This window comes from Saimiri boliviensis, chromosome X (assembly GCF_048565385.1).
Source record: "Saimiri boliviensis isolate mSaiBol1 chromosome X, mSaiBol1.pri, whole genome shotgun sequence".
In the NCBI taxonomy this organism is placed as follows: domain Eukaryota; kingdom Metazoa; phylum Chordata; class Mammalia; order Primates; family Cebidae; genus Saimiri; species Saimiri boliviensis.
This window is the reverse complement of record NC_133470.1, coordinates 86758631-86767382: the sequence shown is the minus strand read 5'-3', so window position 1 is coordinate 86767382 and position 8752 is coordinate 86758631.

The window sequence follows — 8752 nt, the reverse complement described above, 5'->3', positions numbered from 1 at the left end:
GAAGGCAGAAGAGTCACTTGAACCCAGAAAGTGGAGGTGACAGTGAGCCAAAATAGTGTCACTGCACTCCAGCCTGGGTGACAGAGAGAGACTCAATCTCCAAAAAAAAAAAAAAAAAAAAAAAAAAAAAAGAGGAAAACCTTTTATTTTCTGGGAGACTTTCCCTAACAATAATCCCTAATAAAGAGCATGAGACCAATTAAATCTGTCTCTCAAATATTATAAACAAATCTATTAGATTTTAATCATTTTGAACATAAGCTATAATTTCTATAAAACTTCTTACAATCTTTCATATATTTTTTGAAAAACCTGGGTTAATGCTCCAAGAAAATCTTGTTCATCTGACATAGGGGCCTAGATGCAGGTCTCACATCAATGTGTCTTTGACTTTCATGATTAATTTATAGAGAAACTGAACTTATTTTATCTCTCAAAATCAACCCTTACAATCTCACATGCTCATGTCTTCCGTGATACTCCCTGGGCCTTGAGAAGTTAAATAGCTTTAATTTCTTGCCCCATGTCTCAGGAAGGCAGTTTATTTTGATCTGTACTTGAAGATGAGGCTTTAATTGCTATTAGTGTTTAAGATTTAACAGGTCTTGGTGTTCCTTTGAGACCCAGGAGACAAAGCCCTAGAACTCAATGTCACAAGTACTGTAAAAGCACATACAGGAAGACACAAAGATATAATAACTTTTTTTTTTTTTTTTTTTTTTTTTGAGACGGAGTTTCGCCCTTGTTACCCAGGCTGGAGTGCAATGGCGCGATCTTGACTCACCACAACCTCCGCCTCCTGGGCTCTGGCAATTCTCCTGCCTCAGCCTCCTGAGTAGCTGGGATTACAGGCACGTGCCACCATGCCCAGCTAATTTTTTGCACTTTTAGTAGATACGGGGTTTCACCATGTTGACCAGGATGGTCTCGATCTCTCGACCTCATGATCCACCCGCCTCGGCCTCCCAAAGTGCTGGGATTACAGGCTTGAGCCACCGCGCCCGGCAGATATAATAACTTTAACTTTTAATCTCAGTTTTCCTAAGCAAATGAAATCTTAATGACAAAGTTATGGGAATTATTTCAATCAAATATAAAATCTGTTTGTTAGGCCGGTTACCAAAAGGCAAAATAAAAACTTTCTGCAGCATAATTGCTTTTCTCTATGGTGAGTCCATTTAGATAAACTGCAAGTCAAAACTAAGAAAAGTACTTGAATTAATTAGTGTTAAATCAAGTTTAGCCTAAAGCTGCCTCCTTATGTATTTTAAGTTCAGCCTAAAGGTTTTTCTGTATATCATGAACTATAACAAGAGGAGATGTAAACAGACCGCAGTCTACACTTGTGCCAATCACCAAGTTTTGGCCAATGAAATGTAGCCAACTGTTCAAACCATGTTCAAATAAGGCAAACACCAACTTGTAACCAATCCAGCTGTTTCTGTATCTTGTTTCCATTTTCTATATGTCACTTTCCTTTTTCTGTCCATAAGTCTTCTTCCACCACGTGGTTACACTGGAGTCTCTGAGCCTGGCTTGGAAGGCTGCCAGATCTACGCTTCATTCATTGCTCAGTTAAACTCCTTTAAATTTAATCTGGCTGAAGTTTTTCTTTTATCAGATAATGGGAGAAGTGGAATCCAAAGTAGAGCTTCTAATGGCCCCCAGTAGTGCTGCGTGACCAAGTGAGATGCCCGCTGGACCCTTGTGTCAATTGAACTCTTAGAGCAGCTGAGGATTGTGGTAATTTCTTTTTAGGGTTCTGAAGCTCCACTGATTTGTGTTTTGAGCTCTCCAAATTTCTGATCGCAACTGGGTATGTAAGTTGCGACAAAAACTGGTCTGAGTCTGAGATCAGACTGAATCTGGTTAGAGGCCTCTTACATCTAACTGGATCAGAAAGAAACTGGAAGTAAACGGCAATAATACAGGGGATATAAAATTTGGCTTTTGGAAATTCACAGGGGTTTTCATGTTCTACCACTTTGTTTCATTTTTCTTATGCACCTAGGTAGGAACAATTCATTGGCTAAGTTGATCAAGGGAACCTGAGAGCAAAGCCAATATGTAAGGTAAAACTGGGATCCCTAATTTCTAAACTGAGTTCCTTGTGGCTTATACATGCATAAGTGTTATACCCAGGAAGCAGTAAAGTATTAAAGAAATGGCAAAATCTTACTAACGATAGCTTACAGTGGAATGTTCCAAATGAATAACACTGCACTGAAATGCACTTTAAAATGAAAGCTATTGATGGCTATTGATATGCAGAAGCTTATAAAAATTTTAATATTTTTATTTAAAGACTTTACAAAAGGCAAATAAAAAGCTCAAGTGACTGATTACAAAAATCAAATCTGCTAGATTTTTAGCTTAGTTACTATCCCAATCCAAAGGAAATAGATTGGACCACCAATTGGTCAACTTTGGGTAAGTAATGGGGTACATTTTACCTGGGTAAAGGATGGGATTGGGTTAAAAGCCCTCCCCTCAGTAAAGACCTCTTGGTTAACAATGGATTTGGCACTATAGGGTGTTAACTGCTATTCTCTTTGGATAAATCTGCCTTGCACTATTTGCTGATGGCTGTAGGTGACAGGATTAGGCATATACAGAATTACAGAACACGAGGAGCTTTTTCCTCCCGGAAGGGAGAAACTTGAGAACTGATGGCACTTCTGGAAAAGATCCCTTTGCGACTGACAAGCGGCTGCCTGGACTTTTGATTCAGTGTTGTTGCAGTGGGTGGGTCTTTCTGGCCTCCCGGAGCTTACCTTCCCCACCCTGCTGCAAGCAATCCTGTTCTCCCTTCCCTTTTCTCTCTCTCTGTGCAAATCAGTTGTAGGGATGGTAAAAATCACTATCTCTTGCAAAGTTTTAATTAATGAGAAAAAGGATTCGTGAGGCTAGTCTTAAGCTGTACCAAATCTGGGGTACTTCGTTGTTGAGAAATAAGAGATTTATAAGGACATTTTTCTCCAGTGCTGTGGTTAAAAGTCAGCTTACTTAAAAGTGGATATTCAAGCTCTAACATCCCGGGACTCTGGAAAAAAGAGGAGGTGCCACAGACCTCATTTTGGGAAAAATGCTCTGTTTCTTCATGGAACCACAGAAATTGAAAGTGGATAGATCCCTCTCAAATCTAAGGCTCTGTTCTGCTTTGCATTGTGTTATCTGACATTTTTGACGTTTGGGGTGTATCAGAAATTACTTTGCATGATGGGAGAACTTTTATCTTGGTGCCTTACTAACTAAGCAGGAAATATACTTTAATGGATGGCTAAGGGCAGTTATGGAGGGATACTTGGCTATTTGTATGCTTGAATCAGGTAAGTATGCTCTTGGCCACCTGAAAGGTATGGAAAAATCCCCCTCCCAACTGAGAGGTGAAAATCCCATGGGGAATGGGCTGATTACAAAATGGGCTGTTTGGATTGGGGTTGCCTTGCAATAAAACACATTATAAAAGCATTGCACTACCTTCTCCCATAGCATTTCCCACATTTTGGGGATTCAGGATGTGATATAAAAATGGCATCCTTAATTTTGGGAATCTGTTTCTGCCTTCCATCTGTGCCTGCTTATTAGATCCTAAAAGCTGCATGTTTTCCTAGCTCTGCTCCTCAAAGAACTCTAGCCGGAAGCCAGTAATCCAATTAAGAAACTTAAAAACTGGCAAATGAAAAATATTACAACTACTGGATCTTCTATGTATTTATATGTGTTGTGTGTGTAGTTTTTATATAAAGAAGCTCTAATTAATTGACTTAAAATAAGTGCTTAAATCAAATATTTTGTCACAAAAATTAAAACTAATGCCTTCTAGTTCAAGTAAATTTAGTAATCTTTCATAAACAAAAAATTTTAAAGATTATTGGTAAAATAAAATGTCTTCAAAATAAAGATATTTGATCTAAACTAGGTAGGTTAGATACTAGGTTTGCTAAATGCTTTAAGGTAATAAACTGCTTCTTTGACTTTCGAAAATTGTTTAACTTGCCTGCTTTGGAGCCATTAGATTCTAGGTAAGGCCTGGCAACATGTGGAGTTAGCCAAACCCCCTGGCTATGCTGGAAAAAGTCAAACTTTATCTGTACTCTGTCTAGTATCCTAGGCTTCACGCCTAGTACATAATTAAAATCACTTACCACATTTTTCACCAAAAATAAAAATTACTGAGAGTTAATATTGTAACATGTAATTGAGACTATGGAACAGTTTTTACATGCAAGGTGTGTGAGGAAAGTGAAATGTGCTTTTAGTAAAAAATTATAAGAAGGCATAGAAATGTAAATTTTTACCTGATTTAGAGGGTTAAAGTATTGTTTTAAATTAGATAGGATAAAGCGGAAGGTTTGAACAAGTTGTGGAAGAGTTGTGAAAAAATAATCATAAAAAGTTCTGTGTAAAATTTAAATTGGCTAAATTTAAAGGGGTATTATTCAGTTTTTCTGTAGCAGTTCAGATTTGAGAGAGAGAGAGTCTTGCCCTGTCACCCAGGCTAGAGTGCAGTGGCACAATTTCAGCTCACTGCAACCTCCAGGTTCAAGAGATTCTTGTGCCTCAGCCTTCTGAGTATCTGGGATTACAGGTGTGCACCACCATTCACAGCTACTTTTTTGTTTTTTTGTATTTTTAGTAGAGATGGGGTTTCACCATGCTGGCCAGGCTGGTCTCAAACTCTCATCCTCAGGTGATCTGCCCACTTCAGCCCCCTAAAGTGCTGAGATTACAGGTATGAGCCACTGTGCCCAGCCAGGTTATATTTTAGTGAATAATATTAATATATGTTCCAAAATTGTGTGGGATTTCTAGAATTCAAATATGACTAAGTATGTGTTATCAATTATAATTACAGTTATGTTAAGTTGTAGACCACAGAAATAACCAAATTTCCTTGTCAATTGTGTCTTTATGACTGTTTACAGTTGTTTCTACAGTTAATTGCTTAATGCTGATGTAGTTTCTGAAAACTTCACAAGCACACAAAATCCTAGGATATGGTACCTTTTAAAAAGTTCAGGAAAGGATGGAAAACACCTGGAAAAGCACTCTTGAATATAGGTTTCTGGCAACGTTAGAATCATATCATTTGGACTGGTTAAGAATTCCTGAAACTTTAATATAAAGGCTGGCTGGTTTATATAACTGCAACCCAAGTAGAACAAAAATTAATTGAATACCAAGAAAACACTTTGGCAGATATTCATGCTAAATTAGCCAGTCCTAAAATTGTTTAGATACTCAATTTGATTGAACTCCATGGTTTAAGGCAAATTACCTGTGACAACCCATCTGTTATCAGTGCTATGTACCAAAATTGGAGAAACAACTGGCATTCAAGAAGACATAAGTCCAGTGTTAAGCATGAACTCATGGAGAACCAGGACAGCTACATTGTCCTTCCTGGTTCCTTGAAGATTTTGTTATTAAAAGTTCTGCATTCCGGCCAGGCACAGTGGCTCACGCCTGTAATCCCAGCACTGTGGGAGGCCGAGGCAGGCAGATCACGATGTCAGGAGTTTAAGACCATCCTGGCTAACACAGTGAAACTCCATCTCTACTAAAAATACAAAAACTTAGCCAGGCATGGTCGCACATGCCTGTAGTCCCAGCTGCTCAGGAGGCTGAGGCAGGAGAATTACTTGAACCCAGGAGGCAGAAGTTGCAGTGAGCTGAGATCATGCCACTGCACTCCAAGCTGGAAGACAGAGTGAGACTCCATCTAAAAAAAAAAAAAAAAAAAAAAAAAAAAAAAAAAAAAAAAAGAACATGATGAAGAATGTTACAGGAGCTGACTAAAAAGTTTAAGGAGAGAGTTGTTATCTCAGACCTTCCTAAAGGGAAAAGAAAGCTGAAACTAGTGAGATGCAATGAAAGTTCAACTTTTGAGCTAAAAAAATTAAAATGTCTTGTATTTTTATTAAGTTGGTACCTTCAAATGTTGGTGTTCTAACAAATTCTTTAGTGTATTAGTGTTTTTACATATCAAAGTCCAATCTCTAGAAAGACTATTATAAACAATTTCCTTTAAATTCTCCTTTTACAAATCTTACTATGACTTAACACAAACCACTTGCAACATGCTTGGATGTCCTGTTTTATCCTAGATATCCTTCTTTCTTAAATAACCAGTCATTTTATTTGAGGACAAAAATTTATCATACAAGATTATTTTTCATATAAAATAATTTTCCTCTTAATATTTCTTACCAAAAATACGGCTTTGGACCTGTAACTTTCTTTACATCTCTCCTATTTACTGTTTCCTTTTATCCTGTTTCATAACTTTTGAATTTGGACAAAAATTATTTTTCTTTAAATAAGAACACTTTAAAGAAAAATGTTTTGCTATAATTTTTTTTAAATTGGAAATGACTCAGACATTTAAAGAGTATCTATTATTTAGTACAATATAACTTTAGATTCTAGATATGACAAATTTATCTATAAGCATGTATTCCATTACACTTATTAATTATGTTTTTAAAATAGTTTAGCTAGACTACTTATGAAAACTGTGACAGTCATCATTTAAGGTTATTTTCCTGTTAACTATTTTTATAGCTTGTGAATTTCAGGCATTTACGTAAGTAAGAAACTTAAGGTTAAATAAATTGGTTATTTTGCCAATAACTCAAGATTTAGCTATTTTCATTAAACTAAATAATAGTCAATGCCTTAAAAATTATACAAATAAAGATAATTCTCTTTTGGGCTGCAATCTTTATAACCCTCATGCCAAATTTTCACAGCTTATACTATCCAGCAGAGATTAAGTATTAGACTACTTGACCAATAAATCTAAATAATAATGTATTTTAACAATTCTGAAGACGTTTCTAATTTTATTTTACCAATAAGTTTAAAATCATCTTACTTACTAAGGACTTACTTAAGTCACATGAACTTAAAAAAGCATTTGAGCCTAAAGTTTCTATTTTCCTGATAAATTGCTTGTTTTAATTTTTTTCTTTAGAGATATTTTATACATTTTTGGTAGTGATACATTATATACATGACATAGACATATTAGACATACAGATAGAAGCAGATTTTGTAGATTCATAAAACCTCCCACCCCAGGAATGACAGACAACTATCAGGTGATGGTTAGGCAATTGTTAAAATTGTGGCTCTAAATTAATAATTGGTCACAGCTGGCACCAGGGAAAGACAGTCTCCCAATAGAAAGAAACACCTGCAACTGGTTATCCGCAGCTTCCCAATAAGATCTCAGGAGCTGGGTGAGCAGGCTCAAGCATGTGCAATCAGAAGAAAAAATTGCAGAATTTAACTGGTATATGACCTTCCTCTAGGAACACTTGACTGGTAAGGGAAAAATGCTTCAAGTGAGCATGTGCACAACTTCAATAAACACACTGTGCATGCGACCTCTTCCAAGTGCTGGAAAGGCACTGCCCAGGCAGACAGCCTGCCCCCCAATAAATAAATAAATAAATAAATAAATAAAGGACAAATAAACAAAACCATACCAATATATAAAAACAGGAAGTCAAGGGTCAGATGGGACACTTGGATCTCTTAAGTTGCCTGCTTGGCCCTCTTCCAAGTATACTTCCTTTCATTCCTGCTCTAAAACTTTTTAATAAACATTCACTCCTGCCCTAAAACTTGCCTCAGTCTCTCACTGTGCCTTATACCCCTTGCCCAAGCTCTCTCCTCTGAGGAGGCAAGAATCAAATTTGCTGCAGATCCATAAGATTTCCCACTGCTAACAGTTTGAGCAATAAACCATGTTGGTACCAAGTACTCATAAATTTATCAAAGGCCAGGGCCACCTCCACTGACAGTCCTATCCATTGGTCACCAATTTGTAAATGAGAATGCATCTCAGATAGATCTCTGTGAATTTAGAAGTTTATGTTGCCAACGTTAAAGACACACTCGAGAGACAGGTCTGTGCCTTTCTCCAAAGATAATTTTGAGGGTTTCACTATTTAAAGGGGGAAAAGCAGGCTGGAGGGGAAAGATATATGGCATGGTCACATAACTGAATGCACATGTTGCAAGAGAAAAAGGAGAAAGTAGAAAAATTGTCGATTATTTATTTATCACTCACTCAGTAAATTGGCACTTTACATAAGACAAGATGAACCTATAGTAGCTGCCTGTGGGGATATTTAAACTTTTTTTTGCAGCTATCTGCAGAGAAACAAAAGGAAAGGCAGTTTCTTGCATGACTCAGCTTTCAGCTTAATTTTTTTTTTCTTTTGGCATAGTCAGTTGGGGTCCCATGTTTTTATTTTTCTTTCACAGTATCTGATGTATTGATTTGGAGATTCTTTGCTTCTGTATAAGATATGATATTTAAATGTATTCAACTATATCAGCTATAACATACTTAGAAGAATGCACAAATCATAAGATACAACTCAAAGAAAGTTTCAGAAAGTGATCATGTGTATCCTGAACCTATGATGAAAAATAGATTAACTATCACCCCAGAAGCACTACTTATTTTAATTTTTAATTTTTTTAGGCTAGTCAAGTGAAACAGCAAGAGTGAAGAAGGAGCAAAGAAGCCTGTAACTTGTTGTGTAACACCACTGCACTTGTGTCAGAGGTATGTGAAGCAGAGCAACGCCATCTTAAACAGGAGCTGAGTAAAATGAGGCTGAAACCTATTGGACAGCATTCCCAGATGGTTAAGGCATTCTAAGTCACAGGTTGAGATAGGAAGACAGAGAAAAATACAGATCATAAAGGCCTTGCTGATTAAATGTGTTAC